The sequence below is a fragment of the Hyla sarda genome, chromosome 5 (assembly GCF_029499605.1).
Source record: "Hyla sarda isolate aHylSar1 chromosome 5, aHylSar1.hap1, whole genome shotgun sequence".
Taxonomy (NCBI): domain Eukaryota; kingdom Metazoa; phylum Chordata; class Amphibia; order Anura; family Hylidae; genus Hyla; species Hyla sarda.
In genome coordinates, this window is record NC_079193.1 from 260,240,138 (window position 1) to 260,258,615 (window position 18,478).

The 18,478-nt window shown below is 43.3% G+C and overlaps 2 long non-coding RNA genes across 2 annotated transcripts in view; one reads left to right on the forward strand and one right to left on the reverse strand.

Moving 5' to 3' along the window:
• LOC130272674 (uncharacterized) overlaps positions 1-3,724 on the reverse strand; it is a 75,250-nt gene extending 71,526 nt beyond the window's left edge. Inside the window, exon 1 of the long non-coding RNA XR_008843683.1 lies at positions 3,658-3,724. This is a non-coding gene — a long non-coding RNA (uncharacterized LOC130272674). The remainder of the gene's footprint in view (positions 1-3,657) is intronic.
• Positions 531-17,753, forward strand: LOC130272673 (uncharacterized). Its single transcript, XR_008843682.1, has 3 exons — positions 531-1,006; positions 6,299-6,433; positions 17,387-17,753. It is a non-coding gene; the product is annotated as an uncharacterized LOC130272673 (long non-coding RNA).
• The last annotated feature ends 725 nt before the right edge of the window (positions 17,754-18,478 follow it).

Consider the following 18,478-nt stretch of genomic DNA (forward strand, 5'->3'; position numbering starts at 1 on the left):
TCTGCAAAGATGTGAGGGCAGAAGTGGTCCCCCAGCAGGCTTCAGTGATGTCATGCCTACTGGGAAACACCCAGTTTCTCCTGCTGGGATATTGCACTATGTGAGCAAGAAAGGTAAGATACACAGCTTTAAGGGTGGGAGTAGTGTTAAGAGTAGTAGGGAACATAGCCTGAGTTAGTTTAGAAAGTTTATTTGGTGACAGGTACTTTTTAAAGAATGGCTCTCCTACAAGAATAACATTTTTACCAATTCAACAAAACCATAAGCTCTATGCACATTCCATGTCTACTTTATCTTTATCTGCATTTCATCCCTAGTCCAAGGATTTGGATGTGTTTCTTGGCTTGGGCTACCTGCTATAACTGCTTTTGGCTATTCTTTCTCAGGCTCCAATGTTAGCTACTGTATGTGGTTATGGGAACATATGTCATTTGATAGACAGTCAACTGACACTGACACAGTTATGTCAGTTGTATGCAATGTTATATCTGTTACATATGTCACATCAGTCATTTCCGTCATGCAAACTAATGGCTCGACATCCTCTTTATGAAGAAATAGTTAAATATCAGTTAAAACCAATTTGAAGTCTATTTTTGCTAAAATCAGCATAATGATCTTTAAGAAATATAGATCCATTCCTTCGTTCTCATCCTTGGCAGCTAGAGGAACACAACGTGTCCCTTAGCATTTAGATATGATCTATGGTAAACCTGGCAGTCATAGTTCAATCTCTCCACAGCACCATCAGAGGAGAAATTAGACATTACACTATGCCCATTCAAATCAATAGGCTGCACTTTGTTAAGCAGAACAGGACAGGTCTTCAGTAGAAATTTTCTCTTCACTCTGGCTGACAGATGAGGATCCTAATCGATGACTGTATTATTTGATCCATAATTATTTCAAAGAGTCCAAAATATATTAATACAGTGATCCCTCAATGTAAATGGCCTCAACATTACTCTTTACCTGTACCACGGTTAGCTTCTCCCATGGACACCAGGTAACGGCAGCTCCATTTTACCATGTTGGGACACTGTGTGTACTTTACAGGGCCCTAAAGAAGCTTTTCTTACTTTAATATGTAAGTACTTGCTTTATCTGTATCCATGATCTATTTATATTTATTTAATCCTCGCTTTTTCCTATTAGTGGATGACATTTTGGGGAACGAATTACCAGTTTTCCATGAAGTTACAGTCTCAAAATACAATGGTTTTAACATGGTCATCCTGTTACTCTAGGGACCACTGTAATACTAAAAGTTATAATAGTTTATAACTATCGTATCATACCTGGTCACACGTAGTAGTTATTAAAGTTTTAAGACCATTTAATAGAGATTTACTTTATTTTCCTAGCTGCCAAGATCTCTAAAACCTGGTCAAAGATGATACTGAGCACTCACCAGTAATGGACAGTAAATATTTATTATGCCATTGTGTAGTACAAGGACACGTTTTGGCGTGGGAGCCTTCCTCAGCTATCTGCCATAGGCAGACAGCTGAGGAAGGCTCCCACGCCGAAATGCATCCTTGTACTACACAATGGCATAATAAATATTTACTGTCCATAACTGGTGAGTGCTGGGTATCATCTTTCTTCTACCTGTGGCTTTACCCTACCCTGTGCATCACTGCAGATTCCACAGAAGTGCCAACATATCCTTATATTAAACCTGGTCGAGTCCAAGTTACATTGATTTATGGCAAATGAAAATAAAAATTTGCCTTTTGAATGATCCACAAAAAGCTGTTGATGCAATTTGGCAGCCATAGATGGTGATAATGTTTGCTACAGGTTTTAACAACTCTATGTCATACTAAGGTAATCTGCTGGGGACCATTGTTCCTACCCTATTGACATGACCGCTATTTGTTCACGGTTAAATATGTCTAATGGATATTTGTTGAATTATGTCTAAACCCTTGTCTTATGTCTATATCTGTTACCTAATGTTTCATATACAGTAAAATTGCTCTCCGTTAAGCCTTTGTGAAAGAAAGGCTTTTCTCCCCTTCTAGCAAATATAAACTCACATAAATGCTGTGTTTGATTTAACTAATAGTGAAGAATTATTCCTACAAACACTGCGGCGGTTTTCATTAGGTAGATAATTAATTTTTTTTACTGAACCTGCAAGCAGCAAGCACTTAATTCATTGTACAAAGATACATAGACCTAGGTGTCAAAAGCTTCAGACTATTCTGTCACTAATGTACAGCACTCTAATTTATAATACCACAAATAACAGCTCTTTATTCACTTACAACAGAAAATTCCTACTATTCATCTCCATTTAGTTAAATTATTATCGAAACCTATAAATAATAACTACCTTCAAGTACAGAAGCCCATCACAAATGAAGCACAAATGAGGCAATGTGCTATCAGGTAAAGGTTTAAATGGCAAATATAAATTTGTTAATGCAAAACAACCATAACGTCAAACCAAAACAAATCTGTGTGTAGTATATATAGAAACAGGAATAGGAGTGGAAAATCACAAAGCTCCAAATAAAAACTAAAAACAGTCTATCTATCTATCTGTCTCGCTTCCATTCATCTTTGGATATCTGGGCAGTCATTAGAAACTCAAAACTGTCCTCAGATCTAAAATACACAATATGATAGGAACCTGCTAGACAACCTGGTGGAAGATAACTTGCAGATGGTCTTAGTAGAACGAGTCACATGCTGGGCCGGTGCAAGGTTTTGTCTATATCGGTGAAGATGACTCTCTACTGCTACCAGCGGACCCCACCACAATTGCTCCTAACCACACCAAATCTCCTTACAAATCTCATAACACACCAGAGCCAACATTCCATTCATTGTTTATAGAGCAGTGTCACTCTATAGAGAATGAATGAAGTGCTAGTCCACTTTCTTCATTTTGGGGGACATTCCTCCTCCATGTTTGTGATTGGTGGGGGTCGCAGTGGTCAGGCTTCCACTGATTACCTAGTTATCCCCTATTTCTCCCTTATCCTCTATAGGGTATAACTTTAAAAAATGGAGATACCTCTTTAACCCCTTCCCACTATTGGACGTATACATACACCCAAGCTGCGAATATGTTTGTGCAACTGGACCTATGCATACATGCTGTGTCTCTCCTGCACGGCGCAGGAGAACAACAATGAGATCCAGCTGTCAATCACAGCCGTGATCCCGCCGCAGCTGCTGAGACTGGGATCGTGCCGGCCTCAGCAGGATTAACCCCATAGATGGTGTGATCGGTACTGATCACGGTATCTATGAGAATGACAGGGGGAGAAGGCTCCCCCTGTTTCCCAATCTTAGGGTCCTGTTGGTTGCCATGGCAGCAGGAGGCCAGCTGATGATCTCCTGTATGGCAGCCTGTGTGATACTGACAGTTATGCTGTGCTGCAGTACAGATGTAAAGTAAAAAGTGAAAAATATAAAAATAAAAGGTTTATCAATCAGTAAATAAAGTGTTAAAAAAAAAACTCTCATCTACACCCCCCTCTCTCTCACCTGCACCCCCTCTCACCTACACCCCCTCACCTGCACTCACCTGCACCCTCGTCCCTCTCACCTGCACCTCTCCTCACCGGCACCCACATCCCTTTCACCTTTACCCCCCTTTAGATGCCAGGACGATAAAAAAAAAAAAAAAACTTTACTCACCGTTTTCCCACACAGGGATCTCCTGGGCAGCACAAGCTGGCTGTGTTCTTCTCCTGCTACAGTGCAGGCACCGATGAGTGATATCATGAATGCCTGCACTGCGTGAGGGCAGAGGTCACAGGTCTTCTCTCAGTGAAGCCGCAGGTCCTGTGGCTCACTCTGAGCGCCTCTGCCTGACAGGCCCCCTCTCCACCCAGGGCCCCGTGTGCCACTCAAAAGCACTCCGAATGCCGTGAGTGGCACGCGTGCCAGGGGTTGCTGACCCCTGGAAGTAGACTATGCAAAGCATTACAAGGCAGTTATTGTTCACTTTCCTTGTTCTTCTTTATCCAGCCTACACTCCCATGACAAGTTCTTTTAGCCACGACTCGTCTCTGCAGAACCAGTGGGACAAATGTCTTAGGCTCCAGACTTTTCTGACACCCAAACAGTAATAATTCCCCCTTGGTGTCCTACTATGTGGAAGACCATTGGGGAATTATTACTGTTTGCATGTCAGAAAAGTCCAGAGCCTAAGATGTTTGTCCCACAGGTTCAGAAGAGACAAGTCGTAGGTATGTAGATAAGTGGGTTAGGGAGTAGTTAGGTTCCATCCCATTAGATAGTTAGGATGCTCCAATAAGTAGACAGGCCACTTTAGGTGGTTTCCCCTATTGCATAGGTGCCCCAAGTAAGTAGGTAGATAAGTAGCCCTAGGAGGTAGTTGTCCCCTGTAGTTAGTCCCTCTGGAGATAGTTGCCCCCTGTAGGTAGTTTTCCTTCTGTAGGTAGGGACACTGTAGGTTGTTTTCCCCATGTAGATATGGCCCCCTATAGGCAGTACTTCACCTTCTATAGGTAGAACATCCCTGTGGGTAGTTTGCCTCCAGAATGTAGGACCTCACTGTAGCTAGGAACCCCTGTAGTTAGTTTGTCCTCTGGATATAAGACTTCCTGTAGATAGTTTGCCTCCTGTAGGTAGTTTTGATCCTGTAGGTAGGACCCCTTTAGTTAGGTAGTTTGCCATTTGTAGGTGCCCCCCTGTAGGTTGTGTGCCTCCTGTAGTTTACCCCCTCATAAGTAGGACCCCCTGTAGGTATTTTTCGCCTTGTACACCTCTCTATAGGCAGTCAACCGCCCTTGCAAAATAAATCTATATATATAAAACTCAACGTGTGTGTGTGTGTATGTATGTTTGTATGTTCCACAAAAACTTTCAAACAGCTAAAGATATTAACATGAAACTTGGCACACATGTTACTTATATGTCAACAACAAACATAGGATAGGTAATTTAACCCTTACTCACCCCCATTTTCCAGGGGCGGGGCTTATGTTTAAAGTCCCATGCAAGTCAATGGGAAATATATGTTACTGCATAACTTCCAAACGGCTGAAGATATTTCGATAATACTTGGTCACATGTTACTTATATGTCCACTTAAAATATAGGATAGTTAATTTAACCCTTAACTACCCCCATTTGTGAGGGTCAGGTTTTTTTTTAAAGTCCCATGCAAATCAATGGGAAATGTATGTTCCCATCTAATTTCCGTTAGGCTGGAGCTATTTCATTACCTGCTACACATATTACGAGTCAGGATATGAGGACGGGATGGGAGGTCGGGATAGGAGCACGGGATATGAGGACGAGATATGAGGTCAGGATAGGAGGTTGGGTAGGAGGTTGGGATAGGATGTCGGGATAGGAGGTCGGGATAGGAGGACAAGATAGGAGGACGGGATATGAGGTCAAGATATGAGGTCAGGATAGGAGGACAGGATAGGAGGTCTGGATAAGAGGTTGGGATAGGAGGTCGAGATAGGAGGACGGGATAGGAGGTCAAGATAGGAGGTCAAGATATGAGGTTGAGATATGAGGACGGGAAAGGAGGTCGGGATAGGAGGTCGGGATAGGAGGTCGGGATAGGAGAACAACATAGGAGGACGGGATATGAAGACAGGATAGGAGGTCTGGATAGGAAGTTGGGATAGGAGGTCGAGATAGGAGGACGGGATAGGAGGTCAAGATAGGAGGTCGAGATATGAGGACGGGAAAGGAGGTCGGGATAGGAGGACGGGATAGGAGGTCTGGATAGGAGGTCAGAATAGGAGGTCGAGATAGGAGGATGGGATAGGAGGTCAAGATATGAGGACGGGAAAGGAGGTCGGGATAGGAGGTCGGGATAGGAGGACGGGATAGGAGGTTGAGATAGGAGGTCGGGATAGGAGGACGGGATAGGAGGTCGGGATAGGAGGTCAGGATAGGAGGTCGGGATAGGAGGTCAGGATAGGAGGTCGGGATAGAAGCTCGAGATTGGAGGACGGGATAGGAGGTCGGGATAGGAGGTCGAGATAGGAGGACGGGATAGGAGGTCGAGGACAGGATAGCAGGACGGGATAGGAGGACGGGATAGGAGGACGGGATAGGAGGTCGGGATAGGAGGACAGGATAGGAGGACGGTATAGGAGGTCGGGACAGGAGGTCGGGATGTGGGGTCGGGATATGACAACAATATATGAGGACTGCATATGAAGTCAAAAGCTTCCTCCTTTGTTTATTTTCCTCCCCAAAAAGGATTAGGAAGGAAAAACCGGGCAACGCCGGGTACTCAGCTAGTAAATAAATATAAAGCAACATACTTTCTTTCCTTTGGCTTTAGGCTTCCAGTTGCCATGGAATGCACCAGCACAGCTTCTCTTACTCCTTCTCTTGCTCTACAGGAATGCGATGATGGCATCATAATGCACTGGAGGGCATTACTTCCAGTGATGGAGGAAGGAGCAAGTATTTTACTGTAAGTGCATCATAAGGATACGCTTACCAGCTGACTAAGTGGCTTTTTGTTACTGCCGGCCCATGATTAGCAATGTTCAAGAACATCTGTTAAAAAACTCATGTTTTTACATGATTACTGCAAAGATGGTATGTGTAAAAGCTTCCACATTGGGAAAGGTTTGGACTCACACGTGACATGTGTGACATCTTCTCTTATTGGAATCATTATCTTTCCTTTTCTTTTTTATCTGGCTCAGACTGCTCTGAAGATTTATTTCTAGACGTGACTCGTTTCTGCAGAGTTGTCAGGCCAACATCCTATCTATAGCTGTTTTCTAGCATTCTTGGCACCTCTATACAAACTCCCTATCTATAGCACCCCAAATGGTAATAATGCCTCCATTGGTACCCCCATACAGTAGGTAGGTATACCACCACATGCCTCTTAGAACCCCTATTAAGTAGACAGGTAGGAAAAGCCTGCATTATTGATCCCTTTGTGCCAATAATCCCCCATTAGGTAGGTTCTCCCTCCACTTAAATAGTGCCCCCTTTGCAATATTACTTTCCCCCTTTTTCATTAAAATCACACCACCACTAGATTGGCAGCCTCCACATTAGATAGAAAGGTAGACTCCCCCATTAGACAGATAGGATGACTCCCCTAAATTATGTAGATAGCCCCTCCTTTAGGTAGGTAGCCTCATCAATTTGGTATTTAGCCCCTTCTTGATGTAGGTAACTCCATTCATTAGGTAGCTAGCTCCTCCATTAGACAAATAGTCCTTCCGTTATGTAGGTATCCCCTCCATTGGGTAAAGAGTACCCACCCTTTACTATAAATTGCCCTTATCACCTCAATTAGCTAAATATCCCTTCCATAAGGTAAATAGCCTCACAACCAATATGTAAGTATCCCTTTCCTTAAATAAATATCCCCCATGCGTTTGGTAGGTAGCTGCCATCTATTCGTTAAAGGGGTGCTACCATGCCGACAACTTATCCTCTATCTAAAGGATAGGGGACAAGTTGCCTGATCACCCGGGGTCCCGCCGCTGGCGACCCCCGCGTTCTCGCATGCAGCACCCCGCTCTCATGAGGCCCCGGAGCGAACATCCGCTCCGGGTCTGATGGCGGGGCCAGTGATCGTGACGTCACAGCTCCGCCCCCTCAATGCAAGTCTATGGCAGGGGGTGAGACAGATGTGTGATGTCACATGGGGCGGAGCTATGATGTCACGATACTCCAGCCGTGTGATCGACAGTCATCAGACCCGTTTGCTCTGGGGCCTGATGAGAGCGGGGTGCTGCGTGCGAGATCGCGGGGGTCCCCAGCGGTGGGACGCAGCGCAATCAGGCAACTTTTCCCCTATCCTTTAGATAGGGTATAAGTGGCCAGCACGGTAGTAGCCCCTCCATTAGATGTAACCCCTTAAGGACGCAGCCCTTTTTCACCTTAAAGGGGTATTCCAGGAAAAAACTTTTTTATTTATATCAACTGGCTCCAGAAAGTTAAACAGATTTGTAAATTACTTCTATTAAAAAATCTTAATCCTTTCAGTACTTATGAGCTTCTGAAATTAAGGTTGTTTTTTTCTGTACTCTGATGACACGTGTCTTGGGAACCGCCCAGTTTAGAACCAAATTCCCATAGCAAACCTCTTCTAAACTGGGCGGTTACCGAGACACGTGTCATCAGAGATTACTTAGACAGAGAAGAACAACCTAAACTTCAGAAGCTCATAAGTACTGAAAGGATTAAGATTTTTTAATAGAAGTAATTTACAAATCTGTTTAACTTTCTTCAGCCAGTTGATATTTAAAAAAAAAAGTTTTTTCCTGGATAACCCCTTTAAGGACTGAACCCTTTTTCGCTATTCTGACCACCGTCATTTTACGCATTAATAACTCTGAAACGCTTTTACCGAATATTATGATTCTGAGAAAGCTTTTTCGTGACATATTTTACTTTATTTTGGTGGTAAATTTTCATCGTTACTTGCATCCTTTTTTGGTGAAAAATCCCCAAATTTCATGAAAATTTTGAAAATTTTGCATTTTTCTAACTTTGAAGCTCTCTGCTTGTAAGGAAAATGGATATTCCCCAAAATTTTAATTTTTATTCCCAAATACAATATGTCCACTTTATATTGGTATCATAAAATTGAAATATTTTTACTTTTTTAAAAAAATTAAAGGGCTTCAAAGTAGAGCAGCAATTTTAAAAAATTTCATGAAAATTGCTAAATCTGAAGGGACAGATGTTACAGAACTACAACTCCCAGCATGCCTGGGCAGTCTAGGCATGCTGAGAGTTGTAGTTGGGCAACATCTGGAGGACTACCATTTGGGCACCACTGTAACAGTGGTCTCCAAACTGTGACCCTCCAAATGTTGCAAAACTACAACTCCCAGCATGCCCAGACAGCCTTTGGCTGTCTGGGCATGCTGTGAGTTGCAGTTAGGCCTTCCTACTGGTTGCCACAATAAAGATCGCTTTACTGTAACTTTCCTTCCTCACCCCCCCCCCCCCACCACCGCCGCTTCCCTACCTGCGCAGTGATCTCCGCTGATGTCTCTGGTGATCAGAGGTCCCCATGCCATCTTCTTTGCAGGTTCCCAGCCTCTATCTTCTCCCCCCCGTTCTGCCCGACATCCAGGGGTGGGCAGAACCCATGGCAACCCACTGTCCTGCCCTGCAATTGGTCAGAATTAATTTCTGACTAAGGGCAGGGGATAGGAGGAGATTGCAGCACTGCGACCTCGCTCCTATTCCTTTAGGATGATCGGGGCTGTCACTGACAGCTCCGATCATCCCTATTTTCCGGGTGATCGGGTCACCAGAGACATGCGATTTTCTGCGATCGCCAACATGGGGGGGGGGTCTCAGGACCCCCTCAGCAATGTGTCGGGATGCCTGCTGAATGATTCCAGCAGGCATCCCGGTCCGGTCCCCAACTGACTAGCGTCGGGGACCGGAATTCCCACGGGCGTATGCATACGCCCTACGTCCTTAAGGACTCGGAATGCAGGGCATATGCATATGCCCCACTTCCTGAAGAGGTTAAAGCCCCCATCCATTAGGTAAATAACCCCCATCTATTAGGTAAATAACCCCATCCATTAGGTAAATAACCCCTCCATTAGCTAAATAGCTCATATATTAGGTGGATAGCAGACCACCTTAATTCACCTGAACCTTAATTCACTGTGCACAAAGAAAAAATTAAAAAGCTACTACCCTTATCTCCCATGTAGCTCCTATTTTCTCTTCTTACAATGCTGGAAAAAGCAGGGTGATGATGTTATCATGTGGCTGGTGTGATGCTGACATGCCCTCTTGACCTCTTGTAGGCTTGAATAAACTTATGGCCTTCAAGAGTAAGCAGCAGGATAGGGAGCACATGACTCTCTGTTTCGCCACTCTTTAAGTGGGGCATGGCACTGATCATTCCCTGCTTTTGTCTACCAAAGTTTTCAATTTTACCTGTGTCCGAGGGATGCGGATAAAGTGGAAATTCATGCCACAGCTGGACCAAATAGTGGTCCCAATGCAGGTTCACCAATTGTTAATGCTGCCTTTTAAGTATATTGATTCAGTAGATCAGTAGATTGAAATAATCACTTTGGTTAGAAACCACTTTGGATAGGACTGGTTAATTCTGGGTTTTCGTTATCTATGTTGGAGTATATGACCATGTGGCCCATGCTTTCTGTTGACTCTGCACTCTTTCCTTGAATGCTTTATGGTATTCAAAATGTAGAACAGTGAGTTCTGTCCCCATCATGCCGTGAGTCAGAAACCATTTTTGGGGTGACAGCTGCATTATACAGTTTACACATGTTCTTAAAGCTGGTACTAAAAATAACTCATATGCAAATCATATCTCTAACAGATACTGGCTGGTGTCTGGGTTTCCACCCTTAACCCCTTGGGGACGGAGTCCATTATGACCCTAAGGACGGGAGCATTTTTTGCAAATCTGACCACTGTCACTTTAAGCATTAATAACTCTGGAATGCTTTTACTTATAAATTTGATTCCGAGACTGTTTTTTCGTGACATATTCTACTTTATGTTAGTGGTAAATTTTCGGCGATACTTGCATCCTTTCTTGGTGAAAAATTAGAAAATTTCATGAAAAATTAGAAAATTTAGAATTTTTATAACTTTGAAGCTCTCTGCTTATAAGGAATATGGATATTCCAAATAAATTATATATTGATTCACATATACAATATGTCTACTTTATGTTTGCATCATAAAATTGATGAGTTTTTACTTTTGGAAGACACCAGAGGGCTTCAAAGTTCAGCAGCAATTTTCCAATTTTTCGCAAAATTTTCAAAATTGGAATTTTTCAGGGACCAGTTCAGGTTTGATGTGGATTTGAAGGGTCTTCTGGTTAGAAATACCCGATAAATGACCCCATTATAAAAACTGCACCCCTCAAAGTATTCAAAATTACATTCAGTAAGTGTGTTAACCCTTTAGGTGTTTCACAGGAATAGCAGCAAAGTGAAGGAGAAAATTCAAAATCTTCATTTTTTACACTGGCATGTTCTTGTAGACCCAGTTTTTAAATTTTTTACAAGGGGTAAAAGGAAAAAAATCCTCTCAAAATTTGTAACCCAATTTCTCTCGAGTAAGAAAATACCTCATATGTGTATGTCAAGTGTTCGGCGGGCGCAGTAGAGGGGTCAGAAGCGAAGGAGCAACAAGGGGATTTAGGAGAGTGAGTTTTTCTGAAATGGTTTTTGGGGGGCATGTCCCATTTAGGAAGCCTCTATGGTGCCAGGACAGCAAAAAAAAACACATCGCACACTATTATGGAAACGACACCCCTCAAGGAACGTAACAAGGGGTACGGTGAGCCTTAACACCCCACAGGTGTTTGGACGTCAAGTGCACTGCGAGCCAACTACAATGCTCAGATGAGAAGGAGCGCCATTGAGCTTTTAGAGAGATAATTTGTTTGGAATGGAAGTCGGGGGCCATGTGCATTTACAAAGCCCCCCGTGGTGCCAGAACAGTGGACCCCCCCACATGTGACCCCATTTTGGAAACTACACCCCTCACGGAATGTAATAAGGGGTACAGTGAGTATTTACACCCCACTGGTGTTTGACAGATCTTTGGAACAGTGGGCTGTGCAAACGAAAAAATGTAATTTTTCATTTTCACGTACCACTGTCCCAAAAATCTGTCAGACCCCTGTGGGGCGTAAATGCTCACTGTACCCCTTATTACATTCCGTGAGGGGTGTAGTTTCCAAAATGGGCTCACATGTGGGTATTTATTTTTTTGCATTTATGTCAGAACCGCTGTAAAATCAGCCACCCCTGTGCAAATCACCAATTTCGGCCTCAAATGTACATAGTGCGCTCTCACTCCTGAGCCTTGTTGTGTGCCCGCAGAGCATTTTACGCCCACATATGGGGTATTTCCGTACTCAGGAGAAATTGCGTTACAAATTTTGGGGGTCTTTTTTTCCTTTTACCTCTTGTGAAAATAAAAAGTAAAGGGCAACACCAGCATGTTAGTGTAAATTTTTTTTTTTTTTTTACACTAACAGGCTGATGTAGACCCCAACTTTTCCTTTTCATAAGGGGTAAAAGGAGAAAAAGCCTCCGAAAATTTGTAGTGCAATTTCTCCCGAGTACAGAGATACCCCATATGTGGCCAATAAACTGTTTCCTTGAAATACGACAGGGCTCCAAAGTGAGAGAGCGCCATGCGCATTTGAGGACTAAATTAGGGATTGCATAGGGGTGGACATAGGGGTATTCTACGCCAGTGATTCCCAAACAGGGTGCCTCCAGCTGTTGCTAAACTCCCAGCATGCCTGAACAATCAGTGGCTGTCTGGAAATGCTGGGAGTTGTAGTTTTGCAACAGCTGGAGGCTCCGTTTTGGAAACACTGCCGTACAATACGTTTTTCATTTTTATTGGGGGGGGGGGGGGACAGTGTAAGGGGTGTATATGTAGTGTTTTACTCTTTATTAGGTGTTAGTGTAGTGTAGTGTAGTGTTTTTAGGGTACATTCACACTGGCGGGTTACGGTGAGTTTCCCGCTAGGAATTTGCCGCAGCTCATACTTGAAGCAGGAAACTTGCTGTAAACCCGCCCGTGTGAATGTACCCTGTACGTTCACATGGGGGGGGGGGGGGCAAACCTCCAGCTGTTTCAAAACTACAACTCCCAGCATGCACGGTCTGTCAGTACATGCTGGGAGTTGTAGTTTTGCAACAGCTGGAGGCACACTGGTTGGAAAACCTTCAGTTAGGTTCTGTTACCTAACTCAGTATTTTCCAACCAATGAGCCTCCAGCTGTTGCAAAACTACAACTCCCAGCATGCACGGTCTGTCAGTACATGCTGGGAGTTGTAGTTTTGAAACAGCTGGAGGCACACTGGTTGGAAAATACTGAGTTGGGTTCTGTTACCTAACTCAGTATTTACCAACCAGTGTGCCTCCAGCTGTTGCAAAACTACAACTCCCAGCATGTCTGATCACAGAAGGGCATGCTGGGTGATGTAGTTATGCAACAGCTGGAGGTACGCAACTACAACTTCCAGCATGCCGAGACAGCTGTTTTCTGTGTGGGCATGCTGGAATTTGTAGTTTTGCAACATCTGGAGTGCTACAATTTAGAGACCACTGCACTGTGATCTCCAAACTGTGGACCTCCAGATGTTGCAAAACTACAACTCCCAGCATGCCCAGACAGCAAACAGCTGTGTAGGCATGCTAGGAGTAGTAGTTTTGCAAGATCTGGAGGGCAGTATAGAGATCACTGTGCAGTGGTCTCTAAACTGCAGACCTCCAGCTGTTGCAAAACTACAAATTCCAGCATGCCCACACAGCAAACAGCTGTCTGGGCATGCTGGGAGTTGTAGTTTTGCAACATCTGGAGGGCTACAGTCTAGAGACCACTATAGTGGTCTCAGACTGTAGCCCTCTAGATGTTGCTAGGCTACTACTCACCGGCTTCCGTCACATCCGGGAGCCGTCCTCTTCTGCCGCACGCAGCCGCAGATCTCCGTCGCCGACCGCCGATCCCCGTCGCTCCGCTGTCTCCGGAGGGGTAAATGGACTCCGGCGCCGCTCCTCTTCATTTTCCCCATTCTGCCCCGCCTATTGTGGGAGGGCAGGACGGGGAAAACGAAAGTAAACCCCTCCGCCCCTAATCTGCTATTGGTGGTCGCGTCTAGACCACCAATAGCAGAGATAGGAGGGGTGGCAACTCTGCCACCTCACTCCTATCGCTTTAGGGGGATCGTGGGTGTCTTAGACACCCGCGATCCCCCTTCTATTCCGGGTCACCGGGTCACTATAGACCCGTAATGACCCGGAATCGGCGCAAATCGCAAGTGTGAATTCACTTGCGATTTGCGCCGATCACCGACATGGGGGGGGGGTCTAATGACCCCCCTGGGCATTTGCACGGGGTGCCTGCTGATAGATATCAGCAGTCACCCCGGCCTGGTCCCCTCCCGGCGCGCGGCGGGGGCCGAAATTCCCACGGGCGTATGGATACGCCCTTCGTCCATAAGTACCAGGACGCAAGGGCGTATGCATTCGTCCTTCGTCCCCAACAGGTTAAGTACACCAACCAATCTGTTTTTAATTTGTTTTGAAAGATTTTTTATAGATAAGTCCTCATGATAGTGTAATGTCCCAGTACAGGACAGAACTGCAGTTAGGCCCTGTCAGGTTGAGTCCCTCGGTGACCTGGGGGCTCCCCTGCAGGGTCACCCCTGCTGTTTCTATAATGTTATTTATCCTACCTTATGTGTAGCCAGTGTCCTAATGTATAGCTAATCTAAAGGACTTGCGAGTCATCTAAAGGACCTGTGAAATGTCACGTTATGTTACGTTGTCACATGATGTTACCCAGAGAGCACCAGCTTAATCTATGACCCGCAGCTTGATCAATGTGCCTTAGTCCAGCCCCCACTATATAAAGGGGCAACCATTACTATTTTCTCTCTCCTCTCTTACCACCTGCTACTGAGCACAGCAACCACCAGAGATCTCAGTGCTAGTGACCAGCATCTGGAAGACCACAAAGCTACAGTCATTCCAGTAAGTCAAAAGTCCATGTCTGCTGTTACTACAAATAGTCAAGTCTTGCATATAGTCAAGCCTCAAGATAATTGTCTCAAGTCTATTACAAGTATAGTTGGTCCCAGCAAGCTGCAAGGTCCTTCTGGGTTCCTGGCCACCTCTCTGGGAATCTGGCCTAGCTGTGAAGATAATTCCATCTGTCTTAAGTCAGTAAAGCCTCCGTTAAACCATATTTGGTTATGGACTCTCCTTTCCTTAACTAGCCATTAGAATAGCAGAGATAGTGTTTGTGTGGTCCCGGTACCCAAATACCACTCTGGCGTCACGAACACTAGGGGTTAATAACATCTTGCCCCAGGGGTTAATACCATCTGGCCCCACCACCTCCACCACTACACATGTGGTCCCACCATACACCGGTGGTCCACCACAATAGTGACGGTTGGTGTCTTGGTGGTCATAATGACCCAAGGGATTTTACAGGGACTCCTCACATTCTGTAGGCTGGCACACTGAAATGAGGGTTGTATTAGAAATGATATTACTTGTAGTTCCCTTGGGGTACACCCTGTTAGAAAGTGGTGGCTGATGGTGTTTTTGTGTAAACACGATGATTGTATGCAAAAATTGAGCCAGACACTGTTGTAACAATGACTTATTTTTCTTACAAAGAAGAAAAACCCTATACATACTTGGTACTGACAAGTTTGAAACGTCCCATAGGATAATCACATTATTTATCCTGCACAGTTAACACCGATAAAAATAAATACAAATTCTAAAACTGATTTAATAGTTTTTTATAGAATAAAAGGGGATCAAAAACTACAAGTTGTAGTGGACTGTCAACTTTTATTTGTAGAAAACAAGCCATCATGCAGCTCTGTCCATGAAAAAAATAAAAATGTGTTCTAGTTCTTTGAATGCTGCAACAACAAAAAAAAAGTTATCTTCTAAAAAAAAAAGTGTTTCGAATTTGCAAATTTGGCATTGCTGTAATCATAATGAACTGCAGAATACTGTTAGTCCGTAAACTTTTGCAGAACAAAGATTAAAAAAAGAATGGTGAAACTATTGGTATTTAACCTCTCCCCAAATAAAAGTTAAAAATATATTATATACACAGTAAAATGATGTCCCTCTTACTTTGAAAATATTACATACACAACTAAATGTAAACGTTTATTGTTAGAAAACTCATAATATAATGTACAGCATATGATAATAAAGGTATTACAGTTCTTTTTGATTGATACATTATTATAGTGGTGCACAAAAAAAAAAAAAAAAGGGTGAAGGGTGAAGCCAACCTAAAAACCAGATGATATTGTGCAAAAGTATTAATAAGTGTAATTTTTATAAATCCTGTTTATTTATCCATTATTTAACTACACAAACATTATAGTTTTTGTAAAAGTTCTGGAGATGGTGGGATTTTGTTAAGAAAGAAGGACTACATGTTACAAAAAAGACAACTCTCTTTTTTGTAAGATGTCGCCTACTCCATCAACTCAAAGGAGTTTCCCCACCATAACTACTCCTATCTCCAGGTGCTCTCATAAAAATGCATGTTTTTTTAAGTATTGATGCACATGCGTGTCTGCCGCTTCATTCCTTGTCCAAAGATAACGGGGGCTCCAGCAGTTGGACCAGGCCAGTTTTTTTCTGAAATGAACCTGGAGCCTGTGTGTCACACAAGACAATTACTCTATGGACCCCTTCTCTAAGAAAAATTGGCTTCTACTGATGGCTGATTAGTGGGTCCTTCCTAAATCTTAGTGAGTCCCTAACTTGACTGACTCCATAACTTCCATGGACAGGGATATGGCTATGAGTAAACTACCTGCTCTATATGTGCCTGTGATAGATAGTCAAGTGGGTGCATTATGGGCTTTCACTCATCCCCCCCCCCCCCCCGGGGGACTCTTCAAAACTTAATTTGGCCAGCAGATGTACACATATGTACTTTTTTATTAGTGTTGAACGTGAATATGAATATTTATTGAGAATTTTGCATATTCGCGAATATGGCGAATATAGCACTGTATATTCACAATTACAAATAATTGTAATTTTCTTTTTTCCCACAGAACAGATCACGGTGATCTCATCCCTCCCTGCTGCCAGCTTGAGGTCTAAAGAAGGCTCCTATACTATTTACTGTATTAGACTGGAGAGTGAATTTTTGCAAATATGAGAATATGCGAATATTTGCGAATATCCTCATATTCGTGAATATCGTCACTAAAGAATATTAGGAGATAGAGAAATAGATAGATGGATAGATAGATGATAAAGATAGATAGGCAGATAGTTATCCGGATGCGCACATGTGCATGAGCATGCACATATGCGCATGCAAAAATAACCGCAAATATATTGAATATGCAAATTTCACAAATATAGGACAAATATCCTATATAGGGCGAAATATCGCGAATTTGAAAATGGCAGATGCCGCTCATCACTACTTTTTATCTGTGTAGCATTACACTGGATCTCACTTCTAACTATGAGTCTTTCATATAATATACAACTGTGCAAACATTTTTCCTCCTTATGTATAATTTTCCTAACTGGCCATACACATAAAATAGCAGGATTCCCACAATCTCCTGCCTGGCACCCTGGTAATCCGCATGCAAGAAGCTAGTTCCACTTCATGCCAGATTACTGGCGATGTCTAGTGATGGAGTACCTCTTTAAGGGCTGCAATTTATGAAAATCAGAACACTGAAATGACTTAATTTACATAACAACCACTGGGCGTCACAAAATCATGTTGTTGTGAACAGCTGGTAATCTCACACCATACATCTTAGCATATATAGAGTTTAGAGATAAGTTAAGTTAGGACACATCTGTACCTGTATGTAATACAGTATGTATTTTTGAATTACAGATTCAAAGCACAATATAAAATTATGATGATCATTATAGAAATATGTGGTGAATGTCACACTCCAATTAATTAAGCAAGTTATCCTTTCACTGAACTGAAGGCCACTTCCTGATGTGTGCAGACAAACAAAGACAAATGAAGACTGAGTGCACTGATAATTCAAGGTAACTGTGCATCATATTTATGTGACAGCGGCCGGCCAGGATGAAGTCACCAATTTACCAGAGATGGATTACACTGCGAGCTGTTAAGTGCCAAGAAAACTGTAAACAAAAAAGACTTGACAACATCCATTTGTTTACATGTTGCTATCAATTCAATGTAACAAGAAATATATTTGGGTTGTCATACAAATACAGCAGCACAAAGACAGAGGCCTTTTTGACAAGGTTGTTCATAAAAAAAAAAATGTATATATATATATATATATATATATATATATATATATATATATATATTTTCTTCTTCTAGTTTTGGTTACTAGGTTTTGATACTAATATAGTTACAGTTCTGAATACACACACACACACAGCATGTACAGCTGTTTATGGGCCCTGTATTCCTCCCCCCTCTCTTCATTACAGAGCAGGGAGAAGAGGAATAGGCGGAGGGAAAAGAGGAATATTGATGAGCTGGGCGGCGCTGTGGCCAGAAACGCTGACGTCAGAGTGCCAGTTAGTCTGGCTGGTGCAAGTTGGCACCCAATTAGCATATACCGAAAATAGAAGATTATGGCCGAACGGTGAGGCAGATCTGGGCACAGTATACATCAAACTGATTAGCGTCCCCCGCACTACCAGCCAGTACCGGGGGGGGGGGGGGGAGGGGGGGGTAGCAAGCTGACAGTTTTCCCTTAAAGAGGTGATCAGTAAAAAGAAATCATGGTTTTATACCAATCCCATGTAAGTGTTTTGGTTTAAAGGGGTACTCCGCCCCTAGACATCTTATCCCCTATAAGGGATAAGGGGATAGGGGATAAGATGTCAGATCGCCGGAGTCCCGCTGCTGGGGACCCCGGGGATCGCTGCTGCAGCACCCGATATCATTACTGCGCAGAGCGAGATCGCTCTGCACGTAATGACGGGCAATACA